The sequence below is a fragment of the Saimiri boliviensis genome, chromosome 16 (assembly GCF_048565385.1).
Source record: "Saimiri boliviensis isolate mSaiBol1 chromosome 16, mSaiBol1.pri, whole genome shotgun sequence".
Lineage (NCBI taxonomy): Eukaryota > Metazoa > Chordata > Mammalia > Primates > Cebidae > Saimiri > Saimiri boliviensis.
The window spans coordinates 72538804-72555977 of NC_133464.1; positions in this window are offsets into that span (position 1 = coordinate 72538804).

Sequence of the window (17174 nt, forward strand, 5' to 3'; positions counted from 1 at the left end):
AGGGATAGGATTGGGGTGAGGGAGTGGTCTAAACCCAGTCTTAGAAACTCTCTAAAAGAGACGACCCACCTGCTCCCCTGTGTCTGCTGTGATCTCTGAAAGTGACCACATATAGTCTGGAAAGAGCATAGGCTTGAAGTTACAAACCAGGTTTCCAATCAGCTTTGTATAATCTTAGGCAAGTTATAGAATCTCAGTTTCCTAGTCTGTAAAATGCAGAATCCCTGCATTACTGGTTAGCATTTGTGCTGTTTTCATGATTAAATACGATAATGTCTGCAGAACACTTGGTAATAATCCTGGAACGTGATTAGACAATAAATAGTCTTTTCCTTGCTTCGATGTCTTACCTCAGTGTCTGCAGAACTGCCCGCTGCTCTTTAAATCTGCAGTTTGGGCACCCTGGGAATGAATGGGAACCAAGTACACCAGCGAGCCCAGATTTCAGAGCGCGCTCATTCATTCTGCCAGGTTTCTTCACACTTTCCTGGTCTGTGTCCTGAATTCCTCTCGGCTGAATTAACTGAAATGGACATAAGAGAAATGTTCCTTTGCAAGTGCTGCTGCCTCCTGTTTTCATTCTTCCTGACATCAGAGCAAATCTACATTTCTGATGATGCTGTTGGTGATGGGCTGCCACAGAGCAGGCTCGGATTTGGGAGTGTCTTGACAGAATCCCCCGGAGTAGAAATAAACTGCTTGTACCATGAATTAGTTTGTTAGAATTTTTTCCAAGCCTCAGACTCCATCAGTAATGATGGACAAAGTGTGGGTGGCCTCTCTGGTGCTGGATGATGCTACCACATCTTCAAAAGGCATTTGCACTCTGTAGACAAACATTTTCTATGGGATTTTGTTTTGGTAGAATGATGATAAGGATGATGTAATATGATATAAACAAAAATAAAGCATTGATATTATTTTGAAATACTAATTGGTGTTTTTAAATTCCTTTTATTTTATATCTTTAAAACATTAAAACTAGTGAGGCTGAGGTTCCTTGTTCTACAAGAACAGAAAAATATCCACTATGAACTGAGAAATAAAAATAAAATCCTAAGCCCCCCAACCAACTGAATAGACCTCCTCTTGGCCAATAGGATTCCAGAGTAACAGTGAAAAAAAAAACTGAGTTATTGGCCATGGCAGGATTGGAGGCTAGACACACTTCATTATATACCTGTCCTTGCTAACCACCATTAGATTCCTTCCCTAAGGGCTAAACATAAGCCAGCTTTTTCAAAAGACCCCACCACTAACAACTGCTTACTGCTGTCTCTCCTTTCTGTCTGATAAGGGACAACCAACCACAGAAATCTGATAAGAGAATGACAGTCCATAGAGTGTGCACAGTAAGGGTTTGTGTGTTCACCATTTGATGTCAGCATGCCAAAAACTCTACCCTGGGATCATGCTAACACCCATTTGTTGTACATGGGATCTATAAAGGGTCATGAAGTTCAATTGCACATGCGCACATTTCTTCTCTCAAATATTTCAGAGTTTTTAAAGTTGCTCATTGAACGCTTATATTCAGCCACCTCACTCAACTTAAATTTCTCTTCCTTTTGTCCCTCCCTCGAAGTGTCTGTTTTCGGCGTCTGACCAGAGGCTACACTTCTGAGCCTGTCAGATGGCCATCCTGTGACTGCTTTATGAGAAATAAAGCTCTCCTTTCAAAATTTATGAACTTCATCATTCTTCGGTTGACAAAATAAAAGTTTAAATTTTTGGCTTTGAGTTCCAAATAAGGTGCATGAAATTCAAAGGCAAATCAGTAAATTTAAAAGCCTAAGTCTTTTGATTGATAAGAATTGTAATTTTTTTAAAAGAGAAAAGGCTGGAGAATTAGATTTTCCACTACAACCCTTGAGAGCACAGAGCTGGTATCCTTTCTCTTAAGGTCGAGCACAGGCTGAGAAGAGGGAGAGCCAGCCCCCAAGCCTTGCTGAAAGAATATACAATAAATCACACCTGCTAGAGTCATGGGCAGCAGTGACAGCAGGGTGCAAAACGACCCTGAGAGCAGAGGAAGCATGAAGTCTGGACGATACTGCTGGCATCACTTGTTCATTCACTCAGCAAACATTTATATGGCAATTAACTATGTGCCAAAGCTGAACAGGGGTTCAGCCACAGGGATGCCACAGGGACTACAGATTCCATCCCTTGGGAGCCTTTTGAGATAAAATGAATTCAGTAACAGCATAACAAGGATAGATTTTTGTCATGCCTAAGCTTGTGGACTGACGTGTTTGGACATTGAAAGCCATGGCAAACTGATCTGCAACTTTGAAAGCTGTTGCTAATCTTTCTGGGCAAGTTTTTATAAACAAAACTTGCTCAGAAGTCCATAGACAAGGAAAAAATGCTAAGACAAGGTACTGTCATGCAGGGGTCCCTCAGCTGTGGCTCTGCGCCAGCAGTGGCAGCATGGCTGTCACCTGGGAGTTTGTTAGAAATGCCAGTTCTTAGCCCTTCCTCAGTTCTAGTGAATCAGAAACTCTGGAGGGAAGGCCCAGTGATCTGTTAATATGACCTGCAGACGATTCTGTGCATGCTAAGGTTTGAGAACTGATGCTAGATAGATAGGGATCACTAACAAATTAAATTAACTTATCCAATAAGCACTTATTCTGAGTCATGGGTTGGCACTGAGGATGTGAAGGGAAACAAAATGAGTTCCCAGCACTCAGGTAGGTGCTCACAGGCAGGAACATATATAGTTACAATATCATGCAACCAGTGACGTGAAGCATATTCAGGTATGGTACGAGCCCAAGGAGCCAGCTCTTCCCCACACGCTTCCTTGCAGTGGAAGGAAGAGAGGGCTGAAAAAGTGAAGGCTGCTTTTCTTGGAATTCTAGGGTGGCGGGGACTAAGAAGAAGTTTCCTCTACCAAGGCCAGAGCTGCCCCTGGTTGCAGAGCAAAGTTCCACACCAAGCTGTCTTCAGAAACACAGAGAGAGCTTAGAAACATAAGCTGCTGGTCCCAGAGGCTATATTTCATTAGATATATGCACACACACACACACACACACACACATGCACACACATATATGTGTATATATGTATATTCACATACACACGCAAACACATATATACACAAATATGTACATTTAATTTGTATATATACATGCATTTTATACACACACACACACACACACACACACACACACACACATATTTAACGAGCTTCCCAAGTGATTCTTAGGCACCAAAAAGTTTATTCTAAGAGATGAAGAATGAATCAACCTATGAACTTTCCTACCTCATTTTTCATTAGTGCTGCTCATTGAACTATGAGGGAATAGAGGAAATATTTTGCTCTAATTATCTAGTCTCCTGCGAGGCACACCTATGTGGGTTATTTATCTGAGAGCAATTGCTCATGGCATAGGAACCTTATCTTATATTGTAGCTCAACTACTATGATAATTATTGCAGCCCTTATTTAGCAAACATGCATTGAATACTGACAGTTCGCAATTCCTACCTTCACTTGCTTTGGCCATTGGGAGTAACCAGTCATGATCCTTTGCATGACTGAACAGAAGCTTTAAATGCCATTGTATTGCATGGTATGACTGACACTGTACCCTAGTACCACATCTTAGATAATGGATTCTCCTCTGACCTAGATTCTAGAATGAGAAGACACATGGAGCCAAGTCTAACAGAGTCCGGCTGAACTGCAGACCTCATATAATGTGACCAAGAAATAAATATTTATAGTTGTAAACTACTGAGATTTGGAGTTTGTTTACCTTGCAGAATATTCTAGGGAAAGCTGACTAAAACACCAGCTCTGTGTCTGGCGTTGTACTGCAGGGACAAAGATGAGTAACACTGTCTCCTCCCTCAGAACACTTGCTGTTCTGAAGGGGATGAATCAATATTCTATTCTATCCTATTCTATAATTCTATTCTATTAATGCATTCCTTAGATTGTCCCAGAAAGGACTTATTCTGGCTTTTATACGTAGAATGTAAGTAATAAAACACACTAAGGTACATTAGAAGCAGATGAGAAAGAAAAGAGAAAAACAGAGGTCAAGAAATATGACTTAGGAAAGATCCATAATATATGCTTGTGGATAGACTCAAATTTGATTGTGATAATCCAGAAGCCAATTCATGAAAGAGACCTGATTAGCTTCACAATTCACAATGCCCATAATATTAAAAGCAAAGCAATTGCTCCAGAGAGGCATGGCTATGCCTGATCATCGTAAAACAATATAGAAATTACTCTGAGAATGTATGAGATTTAAACTCTTAAAATTTGCTTTTGGGGTTGTAATTTAAGATTTTCTTTTCCAAAATACTATATATATAGCCTCAACTCAATTCTGTTTTAATTTCAAAGAGAGAAGGAGAGAGATAAAAGTTTTGTTTTGTTTTGCTTTAGCTAGGAGAGGGAGAAGATATTGTGTGCTAAATCTGTAAAGCACTCTTTGAGAGTATAGTCTTCATTACCTATCACACTGAATTATAAGTATTTGTTTACCTGCTTGTTTCCTTGGGAGTTATTCTAGGAGATGGTTGGCTTTAATTATTTTTACTTCTAGCTTAGTGTTTAGAATAAAGGAGTTCAATAAAGATTGAACAGAATGAGTGGCTGAATATTGGGTTTATTAATTTTCATTGTTGTGTAGTATTCCACTGCATATACTATTCTATATCCATTATATGTCAGTTCTTAGCTATTTGAGTCATTTCCAGTTTGGTCAACTACAAGCTGTACAACCATAGACACACTTAGACATCTACTTGCTTATACATAAAAGCAGATAATCTCTAGGAAATAAATCTAATGTGGAAAAACTAGGTGATACGGTGTATACAGCTTCCAATTTACTAGCTAACACTATTCTGTTTTTCAAAGAGGCAGTTTCCATCTTCCTTCCCATCAGCAGAGCCAGAGTATAAGAGTATATGATATTTCACCTTTATACAAACACAAACATAAACTATTTTCAGATTTTTTTATATATGCCAATTTTAGTGAGTATATTGTTGTTTTGTTTCTCCTTGTCATTTTAATTTGCCTCTCCCATATTACTAATGAGGCTGAGTTCACTCCCATGTTAATAATGGCTATTGGATTTCCTTCCATGTGAAGAACCAGTTCAAGAATTTTGCACACTTAAAAATTTGTGTTATCTGTTTTTTTCTTATTACAGGAGCTCTTTATATATTCTGAATACTAATCCCTTATCTATTATGTGTGCTACAAATATTTCTACTCAGGTTTACTTTTACACTCTTTTAAAAAATATTTCCATGAAGAAATGTTGTATAACGTCTTTTTATATTTCCATGAAGAAAAAAGGTAGTCTTTTTTATGATGAGTGATTTTTATCTTATATAAGAAATTCTTCCTTCCAAGTCATGAAGATATTTCTTCTAGTTCTTTCTAAAAGGCTTTGTAGTTTAGCTTTTTGTATATAACTTTTTAATCCATCATAAATTATTATAATTTCCAGTAATAAGGATAGAAACAACTGGAAAATAAAACACAAATAATTTTTGCTGAAAGAATTATCATAATTAGTATTTGGGAGGGAGGGTCTGGTAGGTTTCAAAACAGCCCACTTTGGTGAATCAGCCCAGGGTTGCCCCAGCATTGCGGCAACAGAACTATACAGATAGTTCATGGCAGTAGTGAGAGTGGAGGTTGGTGACTGAGCTGTTATCTTCGGAGTGACTAACAGAGCAAAAGATACCTACCACACCCCCCACGGATGCTGTAGACCAGAGGCAGTGCCACCATGGGAACACAGGTAGGCAAAGGAGGATCCCACCCCTTCCCCCAGCCCAACCCAACCAAGGGTAGGCAGTGGAGTGTAAGTAGTTCCGAGCTATAGAATGTTAAATAGTGATTTCCCAAAGAAGTCCACATCCTAATCCTCAGAATCTGTGGCTCTGTGATTTTATAAGGAAGAGAGACTTTGTGGATGTGATCACCTTAAAGATGTTCAGATGCGGGGATTATCTTAGTATATTCCAGTGGGCCCAATGTAATCACAAAGCTAAAAATCCAGACAGTGTTTACTAATAGCCTGATGACTTTAGAAGCACAAACTCAAGTACTGAGCTTTCAGATGCAAAAGTGATTTCTGGATGTTTGATTGCAGGAGGATTCATGAAACCACAAGTTGAAGTCTAGCCCTGAAATGGATAGGGCATTTGTTGTATCAGAGAGCCCCACATGAATTGGAATGTCAGGGTGAATCTGGTTACTTTTATTTACATAATTTAAAAATCTATTTGCAATATTCTTGATTTGCTGTAAACAGTAATGCATCAGAAACAGTTTTTCAGAAATGATATGTTTTTCTCATAGATGCAAAACAAATGCATGTGAGACCAAGATGTGCAAGGAATAATGTAAAATTAATTTTCAGCCAACCCACTCTGGTCACTTTAATCACCTACCTGATCAAAAGGACCCATTTAAAACCCCAAGTGACCATGGTGACCAAGAACCCTTTTTCCAGGGCCTTCTACCTTTTTTTTCCCAATCTGTTTCTGCCTTCAGTAATTTTAAAGGAACCTAAGCCACTGTAATCCCCAACCATTTAAGAGAATTTATAAAGGCGACTAAAACCTAATTCATTTGGCATAAAGCTGGAATTGCTTTGGTGTTGAAATATGTACAGACATGAAGAGTTTCCTTAAAATCCTCAGAGCTCTCCTCCTTCTTCCTGTAGAATACTCTGCAATGCCCAGACGTTTATATAAGGGTTTTATATACCTGCACATCATGGTATTAGAGGAGGTAAAGGACGGGAGACTTCACAGAGCATCTGGTCCATGTATGTGCCAAAAGAGTATCATTTCTTACAACATACTCTCTGGAGATCTATTCTAGCTATAAGCTTCTAACCATCCACCTAAATGATTCTATGATAATATAAAGAGACATTTTCCTTGACATTTAGTGTGTACTTTCTCTCCCAAATTTTAACCACATCTTCCAGAAGGATTCTTTTTATAGACTTAATTAACTAATTTTCTTTCTTGATTTCTGAACCCCTTAAGGACTGAATGCAAATCACAAGAGAGTTTTTTTTTTTTTTTAAGAATAAGGAACTTAATGTATTTTTGAATCATAACAAATTTTTTCTGGGTTTGAGTCTACATTCTGTGCTAGTATCTTTGTTTATTACTGTCTAGCTCTTACCAGTTTTTCTCTTCAATAAACCTTGGGACTATCTCAAATTTTGAGTATGAGAACAGAAATGCTAATATGAGTGTTTTAAACTTAGAAATTTTAAAATAGTCTTAGAGTAAAATAAGACACATAACTATGCCAGTTTAGAAAAATCTAATAATAAACAAGATGATTAACTAAAAAGAATTGAGCAGTGTAATCTCTGAGATTATATCCTGCAAAAGGTATTTCTTGGATGTGTTCAACCACAATCAGTTCTTTCATTATATTCCCTGGTCAGAACTAAATCCTCAAAAATTGTGGGGAAAAAGAGAAAAATGTAGAAAATATTTTAAAGTTATATTTCGCTTTTTATATTAGAATCTCAAATTGTGGCCTAAGAGAACTCTGTCTCTTGTCTCCTGCCCGTGATGGAGATGGAGGGAACTGGATGGGGCGAGGATATGAGTTTTAATGACTACATGATGATCTCAATAGATGCAGAAAAAACTTTTGATAAAATCCAACATCCCTTCATGGTAAAAACCCTCAGCAAACTAGCTATTGAAGGAGAATATAGTTTAGAATGTCTTCTCTGACCCAATGGCGACTGTCTCCCACTTCCGTTACAATGGACTGCATGGATTTTCCTTAGCTACAGTTTAATTTATAGAATCTTAAGGAGAGTGAAGGTATCTCAGAAAAGAATAACTCTGTGGCTAAAATACAAGAAGAGATTACAAGAAAGAAAACATGTAAAAATATTTTGTAACCTCAGGCTTAATTCTGAAGTATATCTTGCCATTTTGTTTACTATTTCATGAGACCAGAGATAAAGAGATGATCAATGTTCTGATCAATAAGTGACTTCACTGGGAATTTTCTTGCTTTTTGTAAAATCTGTAAAGAGAAGGGTTGAGAACTGACTTGTAATGAAAATACACAGCTAAATAATTGCTGTCACAATATTATAAAACAACCTTTATCCAAACAGCTGAGTTTTCATTCTACCTGACGTACTTTTAATCCTCCATAAATACTTTGACTTATTTTTTAAAACACATGCATTACCTCATATATTTATCATTTTTTATTGTCAGATCAATTAAAATAGTAATTTTTAAGAATATAATACATTGTTATTAACTATACTCATCATGTTGTACAACAGATCTCTTCAATGTTTTTCTTCTCTCTAACCTTTGACCAATATTCTGGTAAACACCATGCTACTCTCTGCTTCTATGAATAGACTTTTTAAAGTGGGATTATGCAGTATTTATATTTTTGTGCCTTGCTTATTTTAGTTAGCACAATGTTCTTCAGGTCCGTCAAGGTTGTTGCAAATGGCAGGATGTCCTTCTTTTTTAAGGCTAAAAAGTATTCCATAGCATATATACGCTACATTAAAAAATCATTTATCCACTGATGGACATTTAACTTGCTTCCATATGTTGGCTATAGAGAATAATGCTGAAGTAAACATGGGAATGTAGGTATCTCTTCAATAAGTTGATTTCATATCCTGATATGGTTTGGCTGTGTCCCCACTAAAATCTCATCTTGAATTGTAATCCCCATAATCCTCATAATCTTCAAGGTAGAGACGAAGTAGAGGTAATTGAACCATGCTGTTCTATTGACAGTAAGTGAATTCTTATGAGATCTGATGGTTTCATAAGTGTTTGGCAAGTTCCTTCTTCAGTCATTCTCTCTCTTGCTGCCTTGTGAAGAAGGTGCCTGCCTCCCCTTCACCTTCTGTTGTGATTATAAGTTTCATGAGGCCTTCCCAGTCATACAGAGCTCTGAGTCCATAAAACTTCTTTCCTTGATAAATTATTCAGTCTTGGGGAGTTCTTCATAGCAGTTTGAGAGTGAAGTAGTAAGTAAATTGGTACCAAGGTAGTGGGGAACGGCTATGAAGATACCTGAAAATATGTAAGTAACTTTGGAACTGGGTAATGGGCAGAGGTTGGAACAGTCTGGAGGGCTCAGAAGAAGACAGAAAGATGTGGGAAAGTTTGGAACTTCCTAGAGACTTATTGAATGGTTTTGACCAAAATGCTGATAGTAATATGGATGATGAAGTTTAGGCTGAGGTGGTCTCAGATGGAGATGAAGAACTTCTTGGGAACTGGAACAAAGGTCCAGTCACTCTTGCTATGCTTTAGCAAAGAGATTGGTAGCATTTTGCTTCTTCCCTAGAGATCTGTTGAAATTTGAACTTGAGAGAGTGATTTAGGGTGATCTAACTTTGAACTTGAGAGAGATTATTTAAATTTCTTAACTGGCAGAAGTTTCTAAGGAGAAAAGCATTCAAGATGTGACCTGGGTGAGCTTAAAGGCATTCAGTTTGATGCATTCACAAAGAGATGATTTGGAATTGGAACTTATGTTTAAAAGGGAAACAGAGCATAAAAGTTTGGAAAATTTGCACCCTGACAATGCAATAAAAAAGAAAACCACATTTTCTGGGGAGAAATTCAAGCTGGCTGCAGAAATTTGCATAAGTAGCAAGGAGCCAAATGTTAATCCCAAGACAATGGGACAAATGTCTCCAGGACATGTCAAAGGTCTTCACGTCAGCCCATCCCATCACATGCCCAGAAGCCTAGGAGGAAAAAGTGTTTTTGTGGGATGAGCTCAGGGCCTTGCCACTTTGTGCAGTCTCAGGACTTGGTGCCCTGTGTTCCAGCTGTGGCTAACAGAGGCCAACATACAGCTCATGCCATTGCTTCACAGGGTGCAACCCCCAAGCATTAGTGGCTTACATATGTTGGGCCAGAAGATGCACAGAAGTCAAGAATTGAGGTTTGGGAACCCCCACCTAGATTTCAGCAGATGTATAGAAATACATGGATGTCTAGGCAGAAGTTTGCTGCAGGGGTGGAGCCCTTATAAAGAACCTCTGTTAGGGCAGTGCAGAAGGGAAATACGAGGTTAGAGCCCCCACACAGAGTTCTTACTGGGACACTGCCTAGTAAAGCTATGAGAAGTGGGTCACTGTCCTCCAGACTCCATCATGATAGATCCACCAACAGCTCACACTGTTCAGACACTCAATGCCAGTAAAGAAGCTGGGAGTGGAGCTGTACTCCACAAAGCCACAGGGCTGGAGCTGCCCATGGCTGTGGTAGCCCAACACTTGCATCAGAGTGACCTGATGAGACACATAGAGTCAGAAAAGATCATTTTGGAGATTTAAGATTTGACTGTCCCATTGGATTTCAGAATTGCATGGGTCCTGTAGCCCCTTCATTTTCACCAATTTCTCCCATTTGGAAAAGGTGTATTTACCCAATGCTTGAACACCCATTGTATCTAGAAAGTAACTAACTTGCTTTTGATTTTACCGGCTCCTAGTCAGAAGGAACATGCCTTGTCTCAGATGAGGCTTTGGACTTTGACATTTGGGTTAGTGCTGGAATGAGTTAAGACTCTGGGGAACTATTAGAAAGGCATGATTGTGTTTTGAAATGTGAGGACAACGGGGACCACGATCTGGTGCAGAGAGTCTCTTGTCCTGGGAAATGGATGCAGCCAGAAAGGTGGCTGCCCCTTTGCCCATCACGCAACGCATGTTCATGGGGAACCTGGCACTAAACCATTCATAGGCAATCTGCTTCTGGGTCAGGGTTTCTTACATAGCAGAGCAGCTCCCTCACTGTGATTTATTGAAAGTCAGCCCTCAACACAAGGGTTTGTTTTTTGAAAAGATTAAAAAGAATTTTTTTTTTAAATGTGAGACATGAGAGTTGGGAGGGGCTAGAAATGAGATAATATGGTTTGGCTGTGTCCCCACCCAAATCTCATTTAGAATTGTAATCCCAATAATCCCCATAACCTGCATATGTTTAGGGAGAGACCAGGCAAAGGTAATTGAATCATAGGGGTGGTTTCCCCATGCTGTTCTCATGATGGTGAGTGAATCCTCACGAGATCTGATGGCTTTATAAGTGTCTGGCAAGTTCCTTCTTCAGTTATTCTCTCTCCTGCCACCTTATGAAGAAGGTGCCTGCCTTCCTTTCACCTTCTGCTTTGATTGTAAGTTTCCTGAGGCCTCCCCAGCCATACAGAACTGTGAGTCAACTAAACCTTTTTCCTTTATAGATTACCCAGTCTTAGGAAGTTCTTTATAGCAGTGTGAGAACACATTAATACATATCCTTTGGATAAATACCCAGAAGTGAGATTGCTGGAGCATATGGGAATTCTATTGTTAATTTCTTGAGGAACTTCCATCATGTTTTCCATAATGGCTATCCTACCTAGAGTGTCTCCACATCCTCCCCAAAACTTGCTATCTTTTGTCTTTTTGATAGTAGTTATTCTAAAAGGTGTGAGATAATATCTCATTGTGGTTTTAATTTGTATTTTTCTGATAATTAGCAATGTTGAGTATTTTTTCATGTATCTGTTGGATATTTGTATGTTTTCTTTTGATGAATGTCTCTTTAAGTCCTTTGCCCATTTTAAAATCAGGTTATTTGTTCTCTTGCTATTGAGTTGTTTGAGTTCCTTATATATTTTGGATATTAACCCCTTATCAGATGTATGATTTGCAAATATTTACCTCATTCAGTAGATTGTCTCTTTGTTGATTATTTTCTTTGCTGTACAGAACCTTAGTTTAATGCAATCTCATTTGCCTTTTTTTTCCCCTTTTGTTACCTATGTTTGGGAGGTCATATCCAAAAAAGTATTGCCTAAGCCAATGCCATAGAGATTGATAGAAAACTACTAAAAGATATTTTCTTTTAGTAGTTTTAAAATTTTAGGTCTTATGTTTAAGAATTTAATCAATTTTGGGGTAATTTTTGCACATGATAAGAGATAAAGTTCTAATTTTATTCTTCTACATGTGAATATCCAGTTTTTCCAGTACCATTTATGAAGAGACTGTCCATTCCCCATTGTGTGTTGCTGGCACTTTTGTCAAAAGTCAGTTGGCCAGAAATTCATGGATTTATTTCTGGGCTTTGTGTTCTCCTCCACTGGCCTATGTGTTTGTTTTTATGCCAGTATCATGCTGTTTGGGTTACTATAGCTTTGCAGTATATTTTGAATTAGGTAGTGTAATGGCTCCTGCTTTGCTCCTTTTGTTCAAGATCACTTTGGCTATTCAGAAACTTTTGTGATTTAATCTTCCATAAGTATTTTATTGACAAGTGTTATCAAGCTTCCATATTACTTGTTAAATGTTTCTTACTTAAGTCCTGTCACTTCACCAGTATAAATATTATTCCGTAAATTCTAAGATATTTTCTCAGTCTGCTTGGTTCAGTGTTAAAGATCTCTCTTGACACTCTCCTCTGTTTTTCTAGCTGATTGGTGTTTTTAGTAGGCTGATTGATGACCAGGAAGACAATGAGAGTATAGAGAAAATAGAATATAGTCCACCATATGAAATAGGCACTGTTTATCTTGCTTGTTACATACCTGATTTTGATTCTGCCATTATCCTCTATAAGCTCTTATTCCTCTACTGCATGATGACAATGATAGCATTCTGCAGATCCTTGATAAGTTAGCATGAGGGGGGAAATAGCCAACTCTAAGCTTTTTATTTATTAGACTTTTGTGTGTTTGTTTATTTTCTTTGGGAATCTTTAGAAAGGAACCTTATTCCCAGCGTCCCCATATGCCAGATTTTCTATCTTTTTGTTGTATGGGAAAGGCCCACTACTGCAATGTTGCACTTTACAGGAAATTTACAATTCACTTTCTTACTTGATAAGGATGACTAGTTTGTCTTGCCATGGCATTTTATCCTTCAGTTGCATAACCACAATTACTAGTGCCATGTTTAGATCTGTTTTGTGTTAACAAGCTTGTGAGTCACAGATTTCAAAAGCCACTGCTCACCTGCTACCTCTGTGAGAGTGTTTACCTGATTCCCCATCTTCTTTATCTCTTGTCAAGTAAAAGTGCAAACAAAATAGCAAGATACAAACTTCAAATTCTGCAGCCTGGCCCTTAAATCAGAGCTTATCATGGAGTACAGTCTCCAGGCCTGCAGGCCTGGCAGGGTCTCCCTGATCACCCCACACCCATGCCCACTCTCTCTTCCTTCTTTGCAAGTCCAGGTTCTAGACAGGCACTCCTGAAGCTAGGTTGTGACTTAAATGAGATGTATTTGGGTCTGAGGAGAAAGAGAACTGTCAAGCTTATCCCTTGGGTGTTCTGGTTCTCTCTAGTCTAATATTTTTACAATGGGTCATGCAAATTGCTAGGTTAATAATGCTGTGTGATTCTCAAAATACTTACAGTTTGAGTGGTGAAAAGATGTAGTTGATGCTGATATTAGAAACAAATGATAGGTAATGTGGAAAATTTCCCCTTTTTTCTACTATGTGTAACTAGTTTTCCAAATTCTTTTTGAGTTGCTTATGGCAATATTTCTATTTTATGCATCCTCTACTCCTAAAAGCAAATGTGCTGTCATGAAAATGTGGAGAATTAACTTGGGTTTCAGAGCTGCTATTGTTTTTATTCTATTCCTTAAATAAACAGAAAGCTTTTGCTGTTTGTATCACCATCCCCATGACCCAGAGGGTTGAGTAAATTGTGTATGCACTAAAATGTAGGAAACCAGCTTATGCTTAGAATAGCTGACTGAATTCCAAATGGACACAGATGAGTGGGATCATGAATACTGAGTAGCCACTGTTTAACTGTGTCACCACTGTTTAACTGTGTCTTTTATTTTTGTATTCTGATGCTTTGACATCTGGGGCTTGCTGTCCCTGGAGAGACTGACCCCCTGCCATAGGAAACCAAGTCCTAGAAATAGTAAACAACTGCCCACAAGGGTGTGATTTTTTTCTTTTTCTTTCTTTCTTTCTTTCTTTTTTTTTTTTTTTGAGACAGGATCTCACTCTGTCACCACCCATGCTGGAGTGCAGTGACACCATCATAGCCCACTGCAGGCCAGAACTCCTGGGCTCAAGTGATCCACCTGCCTCAGCCTCCCGAGTAGCTGGGATTACAGGCACATGCCACCATGCCCAGCTAATTTTTAAAATTTTTTATAGACTTGAAGGTCCCACTCTTTTGTCTAGTGTGGTCTTGAAATCCTGGGCTCAAGCAGTCCTTACTCCTTAGCCTCTCAAAGTGTTGGGATTATAGGAATGAACCACTTAGGTGGCCAAGAGTGTGCATTTCAAATGTCAACCAACCAATCCAAAGCCGCACTCCCAATTACCTCCTTTATCTAACACTCCAGGCCACTATTCCACCTGCCTCAATCCCTCTAGGGCCAGCCAGATGCCAGACAACTGGGGAATGCCGCTATGGCCCAAAGCCACTGAAAGTATTCAAACTATCCAATCTCAAGCCCGTTTACATGCCTATCCTGTTCCTTCCCATGGAAACCACCATAAAGTCTCTAACGCACAGTTCCTCTCCCCCTTCACTCCTGACTGACCCTGGTGCTTCGCTGGGTGGCTCTGTGTAACATGGTGTGCTCTCTCCTCTTGGAACTGTGAGTAACGAGCTATCTTTTCAATGGCAGTCATCTGATCTGTTGACCTTAACATACCTTGAATTTTTAAGTTAATACTCTACATTTAAAAGCACCCATAGATTATCCATGTACTTGATGTTAACATGTTATTGTGCCTCTAACATGCTACTAGATGATTCTGTTGTATCCATCTTTACACATAATATAAAAGTCTAACTTATATACTTATAAACAATGTATTTTTTTGAATCCCTCAATGACTTGAAGAAAGTGGGCCCATAAGAAAATATTCGATTGAATGGATGTATTATGAAAGTCCTGGAAAGCTTAATGAACCAAATATATCTTGTTCTCTTCTTTCCTGCCAGGTGTGGGGCTTTATTATTATTCACCTGCTGTGCTGCTCAGAACTGCTAGAATTACAGGTATTAAGTAGCTGATAGCTCAATCTGCATTTTTATTTTGATTTCATTTGTGCATGAGATAAAAGCCATTCCTGACTGTGCAAAGTTTAAAAGCTTTACAAGGAATAAATGGATTGGGTAAGCTGAAAGTATTTCCATGAAACCTTTCTAATTAAGGTTTATAAAGAAAAAAAAAGTGAGATAACTCTAACCTACTTTTTTCTCCTCTCCTCCGCAAACACTCATAATAGAATAATGACAGCCTTCAGGATAAGAAACTGGAACATAAGAGGGGCCTAAGTTTTATTTTTTACTTCGGAACTTAAAAATTAATACAGTCTAAGTTTAAAACAATAAATTTTATATCAAGTGTACTAAATAGAGATAACGCTTTAATTATAAATGAAAGCAAATTATACAAACTCACTATGATCACAGGTCAACTTCTGGGCTTTACAATACCTGAGTTACAGATACTAAGACCCCCAGGCATCTTTCCACACCTACTTCCTTATGGTCATTCCTGCCTCCAGTTCCACCAGGAGGTGCAGGAAAGGGGAGCTCTCTTTAGTACAGCTGCCTTGCTGTTAACAATCATGTGTGCCAATTGTACAGAAAATGCCTAAAATGTGTTGTACTAAATGTACTAAAAATGTACCCAAAATTGACCACTAGGAGTCTAGGCATGAAAATTGAAATAACAGTGAGATGGAATTATAGCAAATTATTATAATTTTATGTTGCCCAGGCATCTATTTTGAATCCAGGCTTAGCTTTCTTGTGACAGAGGCAGGGCTCGGTACCCCTTGACCGAGTTTCCAGGTCTGCGCCCACCCAGATGGCTCAATCTAGTGGCCAAAGATGAGAACGTAGAGGCATCTCTCCAGGTTAGCAGACTGGGCTTGCTGCTTTCCTTTCAGTGAACCATTCAGGCATTGATACAGTTTCGGTATGTCCTCACCCAAATCTCATCCTGAATTATAGCTCCCATAATTCCCATGTGTTGTGGGAGGGACCTGGTGGGTCATAATTGAATGACGGGGGTGGTTTCCTCCATACTGTTCTCGTAATGAATAAGTCTCATGAGAGCTGATGGTTGTATAATGGGAAACAATTTTCGATTGATTCTCTTTTCTTTCTTGTCTGCCACCATGTTTGTAAGACATGCCTTTCACATTCTCCCATGATTGTGAGGCCTCTCTAACCACATGGAATTGTGAGTCCATTAAACCTCTTTTTCTTTATAAATTACCCAGTCTTGGTATGTCTTTATCAGTGGTGTGAAAATGAACGAATACAGGCATTTACATATGAATTTAAAGTGACCCCTCTGTGTTCTCTTATATACATTGCTAGTTACCTCTCTATCTCCCTATATCCCTCCCTCCCTCTTTTACTTTCTCTCTCTGCCTAACTCTTCATTCCTGCCTCACATGACTGAGAAGGAAGGGCTGCCTTCTCAACTCATTGTGTCCTCCCTGCCCAGGATCTATAAGTAAGCAGCCTTTGAATGTGTTTTCTATTGTGGTTGTACATTGAATTTGCACCTTCCTTCTGAAGAACTAAGGGCTGCCCTTGGCCAGGTTTTCCCCTGGGTTTCTGGCCTTGGAAAGAACATAAGGCCAAGTTTCCAGCCCCAGAACACTGGTCAAGTAGGCATAAAGTGGACATAGGTCAGACAAAAACCGCAAGGGTGTCTGCCAGTATAAACAAGTTTCCCATGTGAGGGACCCTCTGGTTGCAAGTTTGGCAATGTGGTATTACGCTCTCTGCCAGGTAAATGAAGTCTCCCGTGAAAGGCACCCTGTGACCATCCAAGGGGACTAGAGGTCCTTTCATTTCCCATTAAACTGGGGTTGCTACTTGCCATCATACTGGAACCCCAGTTATGTTGGGGGCTCTCAAAACAACTATTTTAAAATAGGCAAAGATTTTTAAAATTTATTAGTGCTTTCAAGATACGGGGACTTTTAAAATTACTGTGTGAAAGTATAAACCTATACCACCTTCAGAAGGCAATTTGATAATATAGCAAAGGCTCTGTTAACTGACTACCACTAACCAACTTGCCAGATTAGCCAACCCTCTGTCTTCCCACTAAGGAATATACTGACAGATGCCTACCTCTTGTAAAGCACCCAGCAGG